General features: G+C 41.6%; 29 non-coding genes across 29 annotated transcripts; all 29 read left to right on the forward strand.

The window, feature by feature from the left end:
- Nucleotides 1–224: 224 nt before the first annotated feature.
- trnaa-ugc (transfer RNA alanine (anticodon UGC)) lies at nt 225–296 on the forward strand. The gene has a single exon. It is a non-coding gene; the product is annotated as a tRNA-Ala (tRNA).
- A 121-nt stretch (nt 297–417) lies between these two features.
- trnaa-ugc (transfer RNA alanine (anticodon UGC)) lies at nt 418–489 on the forward strand. The gene has a single exon. It is a non-coding gene; the product is annotated as a tRNA-Ala (tRNA).
- A 285-nt stretch (nt 490–774) lies between these two features.
- Nucleotides 775–846, forward strand: trnaa-cgc (transfer RNA alanine (anticodon CGC)). Its single transcript has one exon. It is a non-coding gene; the product is annotated as a tRNA-Ala (tRNA).
- Nucleotides 847–978: 132 nt separating this feature from the next.
- On the forward strand, nt 979–1,050 carry trnaa-ugc (transfer RNA alanine (anticodon UGC)). The gene has a single exon. It is a non-coding gene; the product is annotated as a tRNA-Ala (tRNA).
- A 330-nt stretch (nt 1,051–1,380) lies between these two features.
- trnaa-cgc (transfer RNA alanine (anticodon CGC)) lies at nt 1,381–1,452 on the forward strand. Its single transcript has one exon. It is a non-coding gene; the product is annotated as a tRNA-Ala (tRNA).
- Nucleotides 1,453–1,584: 132 nt separating this feature from the next.
- trnaa-ugc (transfer RNA alanine (anticodon UGC)) lies at nt 1,585–1,656 on the forward strand. Its single transcript has one exon. It is a non-coding gene; the product is annotated as a tRNA-Ala (tRNA).
- A 122-nt stretch (nt 1,657–1,778) lies between these two features.
- On the forward strand, nt 1,779–1,850 carry trnaa-ugc (transfer RNA alanine (anticodon UGC)). Its single transcript has one exon. It is a non-coding gene; the product is annotated as a tRNA-Ala (tRNA).
- Nucleotides 1,851–1,971: 121 nt separating this feature from the next.
- On the forward strand, nt 1,972–2,043 carry trnaa-ugc (transfer RNA alanine (anticodon UGC)). Its single transcript has one exon. It is a non-coding gene; the product is annotated as a tRNA-Ala (tRNA).
- Nucleotides 2,044–4,193: 2,150 nt separating this feature from the next.
- trnaa-ugc (transfer RNA alanine (anticodon UGC)) lies at nt 4,194–4,265 on the forward strand. Its single transcript has one exon. It is a non-coding gene; the product is annotated as a tRNA-Ala (tRNA).
- Nucleotides 4,266–4,344: 79 nt separating this feature from the next.
- Nucleotides 4,345–4,416, forward strand: trnaa-cgc (transfer RNA alanine (anticodon CGC)). Its single transcript has one exon. It is a non-coding gene; the product is annotated as a tRNA-Ala (tRNA).
- A 132-nt stretch (nt 4,417–4,548) lies between these two features.
- trnaa-ugc (transfer RNA alanine (anticodon UGC)) lies at nt 4,549–4,620 on the forward strand. Its single transcript has one exon. It is a non-coding gene; the product is annotated as a tRNA-Ala (tRNA).
- Nucleotides 4,621–4,821: 201 nt separating this feature from the next.
- trnaa-ugc (transfer RNA alanine (anticodon UGC)) lies at nt 4,822–4,893 on the forward strand. Its single transcript has one exon. It is a non-coding gene; the product is annotated as a tRNA-Ala (tRNA).
- Nucleotides 4,894–5,015: 122 nt separating this feature from the next.
- trnaa-ugc (transfer RNA alanine (anticodon UGC)) lies at nt 5,016–5,087 on the forward strand. The gene has a single exon. It is a non-coding gene; the product is annotated as a tRNA-Ala (tRNA).
- A 201-nt stretch (nt 5,088–5,288) lies between these two features.
- Nucleotides 5,289–5,360, forward strand: trnaa-ugc (transfer RNA alanine (anticodon UGC)). The gene has a single exon. It is a non-coding gene; the product is annotated as a tRNA-Ala (tRNA).
- A 121-nt stretch (nt 5,361–5,481) lies between these two features.
- trnaa-ugc (transfer RNA alanine (anticodon UGC)) lies at nt 5,482–5,553 on the forward strand. The gene has a single exon. It is a non-coding gene; the product is annotated as a tRNA-Ala (tRNA).
- A 122-nt stretch (nt 5,554–5,675) lies between these two features.
- On the forward strand, nt 5,676–5,747 carry trnaa-ugc (transfer RNA alanine (anticodon UGC)). Its single transcript has one exon. It is a non-coding gene; the product is annotated as a tRNA-Ala (tRNA).
- Nucleotides 5,748–5,868: 121 nt separating this feature from the next.
- Nucleotides 5,869–5,940, forward strand: trnaa-ugc (transfer RNA alanine (anticodon UGC)). The gene has a single exon. It is a non-coding gene; the product is annotated as a tRNA-Ala (tRNA).
- Nucleotides 5,941–6,086: 146 nt separating this feature from the next.
- Nucleotides 6,087–6,158, forward strand: trnaa-cgc (transfer RNA alanine (anticodon CGC)). The gene has a single exon. It is a non-coding gene; the product is annotated as a tRNA-Ala (tRNA).
- Nucleotides 6,159–6,290: 132 nt separating this feature from the next.
- Nucleotides 6,291–6,362, forward strand: trnaa-ugc (transfer RNA alanine (anticodon UGC)). Its single transcript has one exon. It is a non-coding gene; the product is annotated as a tRNA-Ala (tRNA).
- A 201-nt stretch (nt 6,363–6,563) lies between these two features.
- On the forward strand, nt 6,564–6,635 carry trnaa-ugc (transfer RNA alanine (anticodon UGC)). The gene has a single exon. It is a non-coding gene; the product is annotated as a tRNA-Ala (tRNA).
- Nucleotides 6,636–6,756: 121 nt separating this feature from the next.
- trnaa-ugc (transfer RNA alanine (anticodon UGC)) lies at nt 6,757–6,828 on the forward strand. Its single transcript has one exon. It is a non-coding gene; the product is annotated as a tRNA-Ala (tRNA).
- Nucleotides 6,829–7,306: 478 nt separating this feature from the next.
- On the forward strand, nt 7,307–7,378 carry trnaa-cgc (transfer RNA alanine (anticodon CGC)). Its single transcript has one exon. It is a non-coding gene; the product is annotated as a tRNA-Ala (tRNA).
- Nucleotides 7,379–7,510: 132 nt separating this feature from the next.
- Nucleotides 7,511–7,582, forward strand: trnaa-ugc (transfer RNA alanine (anticodon UGC)). The gene has a single exon. It is a non-coding gene; the product is annotated as a tRNA-Ala (tRNA).
- A 121-nt stretch (nt 7,583–7,703) lies between these two features.
- On the forward strand, nt 7,704–7,775 carry trnaa-ugc (transfer RNA alanine (anticodon UGC)). Its single transcript has one exon. It is a non-coding gene; the product is annotated as a tRNA-Ala (tRNA).
- A 79-nt stretch (nt 7,776–7,854) lies between these two features.
- On the forward strand, nt 7,855–7,926 carry trnaa-ugc (transfer RNA alanine (anticodon UGC)). Its single transcript has one exon. It is a non-coding gene; the product is annotated as a tRNA-Ala (tRNA).
- Nucleotides 7,927–8,047: 121 nt separating this feature from the next.
- Nucleotides 8,048–8,119, forward strand: trnaa-ugc (transfer RNA alanine (anticodon UGC)). Its single transcript has one exon. It is a non-coding gene; the product is annotated as a tRNA-Ala (tRNA).
- Nucleotides 8,120–8,240: 121 nt separating this feature from the next.
- trnaa-ugc (transfer RNA alanine (anticodon UGC)) lies at nt 8,241–8,312 on the forward strand. The gene has a single exon. It is a non-coding gene; the product is annotated as a tRNA-Ala (tRNA).
- Nucleotides 8,313–8,458: 146 nt separating this feature from the next.
- On the forward strand, nt 8,459–8,530 carry trnaa-cgc (transfer RNA alanine (anticodon CGC)). Its single transcript has one exon. It is a non-coding gene; the product is annotated as a tRNA-Ala (tRNA).
- A 132-nt stretch (nt 8,531–8,662) lies between these two features.
- On the forward strand, nt 8,663–8,734 carry trnaa-ugc (transfer RNA alanine (anticodon UGC)). Its single transcript has one exon. It is a non-coding gene; the product is annotated as a tRNA-Ala (tRNA).
- The last annotated feature ends 155 nt before the right edge of the window (nt 8,735–8,889 follow it).

An 8,889-nucleotide genomic window follows, 5' to 3' on the forward strand; every position in this document is an offset into this window, starting at 1 on the left:
CCCAGCATCTCCAAATTAACAGAATTTGTATACCTACAGATGCTCAAAAGTCATTTTAGCAAAGGTCCTGGGTTCAATCCCCAGCATCTCCAAGCTCTGTTAAAGCTTTAATGCATTTTCAGCAAGTTTGAGTAAAAGCCTTTCAGTTTGGTCTTGTGACGTACCAGCTACTGGATTTAACAGCATTTGTATACCTACAGATGCTCAAAAGTCATTTTAGCAAAGGGGATGTAGCTCAGTAGTAGAGCGCATGCTTTGCATGTATGAGGTCCTGGGTTCAATCCCCAGCTTCTCCAAATGCTGCTCAATGCTTGTTGCGTTTCATGCAAAAGAGCTTCAATTCATTCCTTTTATGTGCCCTCTACTGGGATTAACAGAATTTGTATACCTACAGATGCCCAAATGTCATTTTTGTATGGGGATGTAGCTCAGTGGTAGAGCGCATGCTTTGCATGTATGAGGTCCTGGGTTCAATCCCCAGCATCTCCAAGCTATGTTAAAGCTTTAATGCATTTTCAGCAAGTTTGAGTAAAAGCCTTTCAGTTTGGTCCTCTACCATTTTTGCCATGGGGATGTAGCTCAGTGGTAGAGCGCATGCTTTGCATGTATGAGGTCCTGGGTTCTATCTCCAAGCAATCTTTAACTACCTATTGATCAGACTTTTGACCTATGTGTGTAGTCATTACAATGTCTGCAAACATCTACTTATTACACAAACGTTATCTTGAGTAAAAGCACTTGTAACTACACACAAACAAAGCACACCTTTTATCAGGGGATGTAGCTCAGTGGTAGAGCGCATGCTTCGCATGTATGAGGTCCTGGGTTCAATCCCCAGCATCTCCAAGCTCTGTTAAAGCTTTAATGCATTTTCAGCAAGTTTGAGTAAAAGCCTTTCAGTTTGGTCTTGTGACGTACCAGCTACTGGATTTAACAGCATTTGTATACCTACAGATGCTCAAACGTCATTTTAGCAAAGGGGATGTAGCTCAGTGGTGGAGTGCATGCTTTGCATGTATGAGGTCCTGGGTTCAATCCCCAGCTTCTCCAAATGCTGCTCAATGTTTATTGCGTTTCATGCAAAAGAGCTTCAATTCAATCCTTATATCTGCCCTCTACTTGGATTAACAGAATTTGTATACCTACAGATGCCCAAAAGTCATTTTTGTACGGGGATGTAGCTCAGTGGTAGAGCGCATGCTTTGCATGTATGAGGTCCTGGGTTCAATCTCCAAGCAATCTTTAACTACCTATTTATCAGACTTTTGACCTACCTGTGTAGTCATTACAATGTCTGCAAACATCTACTACTTATTACACAGACGTTATCTTGAGTAAAAGCACTTGTAACTACACACAAACAAAGCACACCTTTTATCAGGGGATGTAGCTCAGTGGTAGAGCGCATGCTTCGCATGTATGAGGTCCTGGGTTCAATCCCCAGCATCTCCAAGCTCTGTTAAAGCTTTAATGCATTTTCAGCAAGTTTGAGTAAAAGCCTTTCAGTTTGGTCTTGTGACCTGCCAGCTACTGGATTTAACAGCATTTGTATACCTACAGATGCTCAAAAGTCATTTTAGCAAAGGGGATGTAGCTCAGTGGTAGAGCGCATGCTTTGCATGTATGAGGTCCTGGGTTCAATCCCCAGCATCTCCAAATGCTGCTCAATGTTTATTGCGTTTCATGCAAAAGAGCTTCAAGTCATTCCTTTTGTCTGCCCTCTACTGGGATTAACAGAATTTGTATACCTACAGATGCCCAAAAGTCATTTTTGCAACGGGGATGTAGCTCAGTGGTAGAGCGCATGCTTTGCATGTATGAGGTCCTGGGTTCAATCCCCAGCATCTCCAAATGCTACTCAATGTTTATTGCGTTTCATGCAAAAGAGCTTCAATTCATTCCTTTTATCTGCCCTCTACTGGGATTAACAGAATTTGTATACCTACAGATGCCCAAAAGTCAATTTTGTACGGGGATGTAGCTCAGTGGTAGAGCGCATGCTTTGCATGTAAGAGGTCCTGGGTTCAATCCCCAGTATCTCCAAGCAGTCTTTAACTACCTATTTATCAGACTTTCAGGGCTCGACATTAAGGCTTGTCCGCTTGTCCGGGACAAGTGGATTTTTTTGTAGGACAAGTGGAAGAGAAAATTGGTTGTCCGACTGGACAAGTTAAATTTCAAACAAAATAAAATGCCATGTTAATTAACGTTATATGCCGTTAACGACAGAGCAGAACGTGCAGCGCAAACACCGAGCGGAATATTGAACAGAGAGCGTGCCGACACACACACACACACACACACACACACACACACACACACACACACGGAACGGAAAAGAACTGCTCATGAAGTTACTGTACTTTCACACCGCCGCCGACTTGAGCTGAAAAGAAGCTCTGGCCGCCCCGTCAAGAACTCTTGTCAAAAAGTACGAGGAAGCTTGTTGATGCTTTGGCCGCTCTGACGTAGCAGCATTCTATGCTCAATCATGGGAGAGTGCGCGCGCGCGCGCGTGTCTCTCTCTCTCTCTCTCTCTCTCGAAATTGCGAGAAATTAATCTGTGCGACCTCAAATTATATTTGGAAGCATTTGTGCGAGTGAGAGAAATGAGTGTGGTACGACTCGGTTTCAAAACTGTCGCTAGCCTAACTACTGACTAGTAGTACAAGACTAAAAGTCTTGATTAACGTATAAGTTTAAGAGACGGAAAGACTATCGCGATAGGTTTGGATAAATCTTCAAAAAGGCAATGATGTCATTGAATAAATATGCACGCTGTACGTTTCAAAGTCAAAACGCTGCACGTATGTCTTCATATGAATGTATCTGAAGGGAACAGACTGTCCTCAGAAACATGTCGTTTGCATTGTCATTTCATTTCTGATAAAACGGCGTTAGTGCTGGTTTGTGTACAGCTGTTACTATGGAAACCGTAGTATTTCAGCGCTCCTAAAGCGCCCCCTCGTGACAAACAAATTAATTTTTATTTTCAATACATTTTTTCAGCTGTTTATGGTCAAATTATTGGAATTATCGATCCATGTGTAAGTGTGAAATAATTTAATTTGCCTTTTAAAATTCTAAACAATTAAGTAATACTGTTATATATCTTATATAAATATAAGAAATTATATACTTGATTTATCCCTTTTAATGGTATAAAGGTTGAAATGCCATTGTATTAGATATTTTGTTTTTTGTGTCTGTATCTGAATTATAAATATTGTAATTTTATGGCTTAATATTCTACCGTACATTGTCCAACCCCACTCATACTGTTCATTTAAATTGTGCAGCTCTTAAAAAAAAGGGCCATAAATTGCCTTAAATTGATATTTTAAAATTCTGCAGCTACACTAAATGGTGAAATAAAATTCTTTCCTTGATATTTGTTTATATTTGTCAATATACTATACAACGCGGCTCAGATAGCACATGTACATCTGCAAGATGTCTGATAAAGATCTCTTGATCTGGAAAGCATCTGCTGTGTACAAACATCTGGCAGGCGTCTGTCAGATGTCAGTTAATCAGAATTGGCCAAGAAATTGGGTGCTCCTAAATTTTTTGGGATGCTCCTAACTTTTTAAAGTTGGGAGCACCAGTGCTACCAAGTAAAAAAGTTAATTTCGAGCCCTGCCTTACACCAACAGCACCATATGAGTTCAAACGGGAACGAAAATTTGTAACCAAATGGAAAGATGAATTCGACTGGGTTATTTATGAAGACGGAGAAATGTTCTGTGGCGTCTGTCGGATAGATAGTTTTATTTTTTTTCACCAAGAGTCACCACTACCTCTGGTGATACACTGTGCACATCAGCGTGCAAAGTATTACTTTGTATTATACTATGAGTCTGGAGATCCTTCTACTGTTCCTTTCTACTTCTACGTTCCTTTCTACTGTTTCAACTGAATTGTATTAACATTGATAGTGTTTGGATGCTTTCAATGAATTATGCATTAGCAAAAAAATTTACCCGGACAAGTGACTTTTGTGCATGGACAAGTGAAACATAAATTTACTTGTCCGAAGGACAAGTGCCTCAAAAAGTTAATGTCAAGCCCTGGACTTTTGACCTACCTGTGTAGTCATTACAATGTCTGCAAACATCTACTACTTATTACACAGACGTTATCTTGAGTAAAAGCACTTGTAACTACACACAAACAAAGCACAACTTTTATCAGGGGATGTAGCTCAGTGGTAGAGCGCATGCTTTGCATGTATGAGTTCCTGGGTTCAATCCCCAGCATCTCCAAGCTATGTTAAAGCTTTAATGCATTTTCAGCAAGTTTGAGTAAAAGCCTTTCAGTTTGGTCCTCTACCATTTTTGCCATGGGGATGTAGCTCAGTGGTAGAGCGCATGCTTCGCATGTATGAGGTCCTGGGTTCAATCCCCAGCATCTCCAAGCTCTGTTAAAGCTTTAATGCATTTTCAGCAAGTTTGAGTAAAAGCCTTTCAGTTTGGTCTTGTGACCTGCCAGCTACTGGATTTAACAGCATTTGTATACCTACAGATGCTCAAAAGTCATTTTAGCAAAGGGGATGTAGCTCAGTGGTAGAGTGCATGCTTTGCATGTATGAGGTCCTGGGTTCAATCCCCAGCATCTCCAAATGCTGCTCAATGTTTATTGCGTTTCATGCAAAAGAGCTTCAATTCATTCCTTTTGTCTGCCCTCTACTGGGATTAACAGAATTTGTATACCTACAGATGCTCAAAAGTCATTTTAGCAAAGGTCCTGGGTTCTATCCCCAGCATCTCCAAATTAACAGAATTTGTATACCTACAGATGCCCAAAAGTCATTTTCGCAACGGGGATGTAGCTCAGTGGTAGAGCGCATGCTTTGCATGTATGAGGTCCTGGGTTCAATCCCCAGCATCTCCAAATGCTGCTCAATGTTTATTGCGTTTCATGCAAAAGAGCTTCAATTCAATCCTTATATCTGCCCTCTACTGGGATTAACAGAATTTGTATACCTACAGATGCCCAAAAGTCATTCTTGCAACGGGGATGTAGCTCAGTGGTAGAGCGCATGCTTTGCATGTATGAGGTCCTGGGTTCAATCCCCAGCATCTCCAAATGCTGCTCAATGTTTATTGCGTTTCATGCAAAAGAGCTTCAATTCATTCCTTTTGTCTGCCCTCTACTGGGATTAACAGAATTTGTATACCTACAGATGCTCAAAAGTCATTTTAGCAAAGGTCCTGGGTTCTATCCCCAGCATCTCCAAATTAACAGAATTTGTATACCTACAGCTGCCCAAAAGTCATTTTTGCAAGGGGGATGTAGCTCAGTGGTAGAGCGCATGCTTTGCATGTATGAGGTCCTGGGTTCAATCCCCAGCATCTCCAAATGCTGCTCAATGCTTGTTGCGTTTCATACAAAAGAGCTTCAATTCATTCCCTTTATGTGCCCTCTACTGGGATTAACAGAATTTGTATACCTACAGATGCCCAAAAGTCATTTTTGTATGGGGATGTAGCTCAGTGGTAGAGCGCATGCTTTGCATGTATGAGGTCCTGGGTACAATCCCCAGCATCTCCAAATGCTGCTCAATGTTTATTGCGTTTCATGCAAAAGAGCTTCAATTCAATCCTTATATCTGCCCTCTACTGGGATTAACAGAATTTGTATACCTACAGATGCCCAAAAGTCATTCTTGCAACGGGGATGTAGCTCAGTGGTAGAGCGCATGCTTTGCATGTATGAGGTCCTGGGTTCAATCCCCAGCATCTCCAAATGCTACTCAATGTTTATTGCGTTTCATGCAAAAGAGCTTCAATTCATTCCTTTTATCTGCCCTCTACTGGGATTAACAGAATTTGTATACCTACAGATGCCCAAAAGTCGTTATTGTACGGGGATGTAGCTCAGTGGTAGAGCGCATGCTTTGCATGTATGAGGTCCTGGGTTCAATCCCCAGTATCTCCAAGCAATCTTTAACTACCTATTTATCAGACTTTTGACCTACCTGTGTAGTCATTACAATGTCTGCAAACATCTACTACTTATTGCACAGACGTTATCTTGAGTAAAAGCACTTGTAACTACACACAAACAAAGCACACCTTTTATCAGGGGATGTAGCTCAGTGGTAGAGCGCATGCTTCGCATGTATGAGGTCCTGGGTTCAATCCCCAGCATCTCCAAGCTCTGTTAAAGCTTTAATGCATTTTCAGCAAGTTTGAGTAAAAGCCTTTCAGTTTGGTCTTGTGACCTGCCAGCTACTGGATTTAACAGCATTTGTATACCTACAGATGCTCAAAAGTCATTTTAGCAAAGGGGATGTAGCTCAGTGGTAGAGCGCATGCTTTGCATGTATGAGGTCCTGGGTTCAATCCCCAGCATCTCCAAATGCTGCTCAATGTTTATTGCGTTTCATGCAAAAGAGCTTCAATTCATTCCTTTTGTCTGCCCTCTTCTGGGATTAACAGAATTTGTATACCTACAGATGCTCAAAAGTCATTTTAGCAAAGGTCCTGGGTTCTATCCCCAGCATCTCCAAATTAACAGAATTTGTATACCTACAGATGCCCAAAAGTCATTTTCACAACGGGGATGTAGCTCAGTGGTAGAGCGCATGCTTTGCATGTATGAGGTCCTGGGTTCCATCCCCAGCATCTCCAAATGCTGCTCAATGCTTGTTGCGTTTCATGCAAAAGAGCTTCAATTCATTCCTTTTATGTGCCCTCTACTGGGATTAACAGAATTTGTATACCTACAGATGCCAAAATGTCATTTTTGTATGGGGATGTAGCTCAGTGGTAGAGCGCATGCTTTGCACGTATGAGGTCCTGGGTTCAATCCCCAGCATCTCCAAGCTATGTTAAAGCTTTAATGCATTTTCAGCAGGTTTGAGTAGAAGCCTTTCTGTTTGGTCCTCTACCGTCTTTGCCAGGTGGATGTAGCTCAGTGGTAGAGTGCATGCTTTGCATGTATGAGGTCCTGAGTTCAGTCCCCAGCATCTCCAAATGCTGCTCAATGTTTATTGCGTTTCATGCAAAAGAGCTTCAGTTCATTCCTTTTTTGTGCCCTCTACTGGGATTAACAGAATTTGTATACCTACAGATGCCCAAAAGTCATTTTTTTACGGGGATGTAGCTCAGTGGTAGAGCGCATGCTTTGCATGTATGAGGTCCTGGGTTCTATCTCCAAGCAATCTTTAACTACCTATTGATCAGACTTTTGACCTATGTGTGTAGTCATTACAATGTCTGCAAACATCTACTTATTACACAAACGTTATCTTGAGTAAAAGCACTTGTAACTACACACAAACAAATCACACCTTTTATCAGGGGATGTAGCTCAGTGGTAGAGCGCATGCTTCGCATGTATGAGGTCCTGGGTTCAATCCCCAGCATCTGCAAGCTCTGTTAAAGCTTTAATGCATTTTCAGCAAGTTTGAGTAAAAGCCTTTCAGTTTGGTCTTGTGACGTACCAGCTACTGGATTTAACAGCATTTGTATACCTACAGATGCTCAAAAGTCATTTTAGCAAAGGGGATGTAGCTCAGTGGTAGAGCGCATGCTTTGCATGTATGAGGTCCTGGGTTCAATCCCCAGCTTCTCCAAATGCTGCTCAATGCTTGTTGCGTTTCATGCAAAAGAGCTTCAATTCATTCCTTTTATGTGCCCTCTACTGGGATTAACAGAATTTGTATACCTACAGATGCCCAAATGTCATTTTTGTATGGGGATGTAGCTCAGTGGTAGAGCGCATGCTTTGCATGTATGAGGTCCTGGGTTCAATCCCCAGCATCTGCAAGCTATGTTAAAGCTTTAATGCATTTTCAGCAAGTTTGAGTAAAAGCCTTTCAGTTTGGTCCTCTACCATTTTTGCCATGGGGATGTAGCTCAGTGGTAGAGCGCATGCTTTGCATGTATGAGGTCCTGGGTTCAATCCCCAGCATCTCCAAATGCTGCTCAATGTTTATTGCGTTTCATGCAAAAGGCTTCAATTCAATCCTTATATGTACCCTCTACTGGGATTAACAGAATTTGTATACCTACAGATGCCCAAAAATCATTTTTGCAACGGGGATGTAGCTCAGTGGTAGAGCGCATGCTTTGCATGTATGAGGTCCTGGGTTCAATCCCCAACATCTCCAAATGCTTCTCAATGTTTATTGCGTTTCATGCAAAAGAGCTTCAATTCATTCCTTTTATCTGCCCTCTACTGGGATTAACAGAATTTGTATACCTACAGATGCCCAAAATTCAATTTTGTACGGGGATGTAGCTCAGTGGTAGAGCGCATGCTTTGCATGTATGAGTTCCTGGGTTCAATCCCCAGTATCTCCAAGCAATCTTTAACTACCTATTTATCAGACTTTTGACCTACCTGTGTAGTCATTACAATGTCTGCAAACATCTACTACTTATTACACAGACGTTATCTTGAGTAAAAGCACTTGTAACTACACACAAACAAAGCACACCTTTTATCAGGGGATGTAGCTCAGTGGTAGAGCGCATGCTTCGCATGTATGAGGTCCTGGGTTCAATCCCCAGCATCTCCAAGCTCTGTTAAAGCTTTAATGCATTTTCAGCAAGTTTGAGTAAAAGCCTTTCAGTTTGGTCTTGTGACCTGCCAGCTACTGGATTTAACAGCATTTGTATACCTACAGATGCTCAAAAGTCATTTTAGCAAAGGGGATGTAGCTCAGTGGTAGAGCGCATGCTTTGCATGTATGAGGTCCTGGGTTCAATCCCCAGCATCTCCAAATGCTGCTCAATGTTTATTGCGTTTCATGCAAAAGAGCTTCAATTCATTCCTTTTGTCTGCCCTCTACTGGGATTAACAGAATTTGTATACCTACAGATGCTCAAAAGTCATTTTAGCAAAGGTCCTGGGTTCTATCCCCAGCATCTCCAAATT

This window comes from Garra rufa, chromosome 12 (genome assembly GCF_049309525.1).
Source record: "Garra rufa chromosome 12, GarRuf1.0, whole genome shotgun sequence".
NCBI lineage: Eukaryota > Metazoa > Chordata > Actinopteri > Cypriniformes > Cyprinidae > Garra > Garra rufa.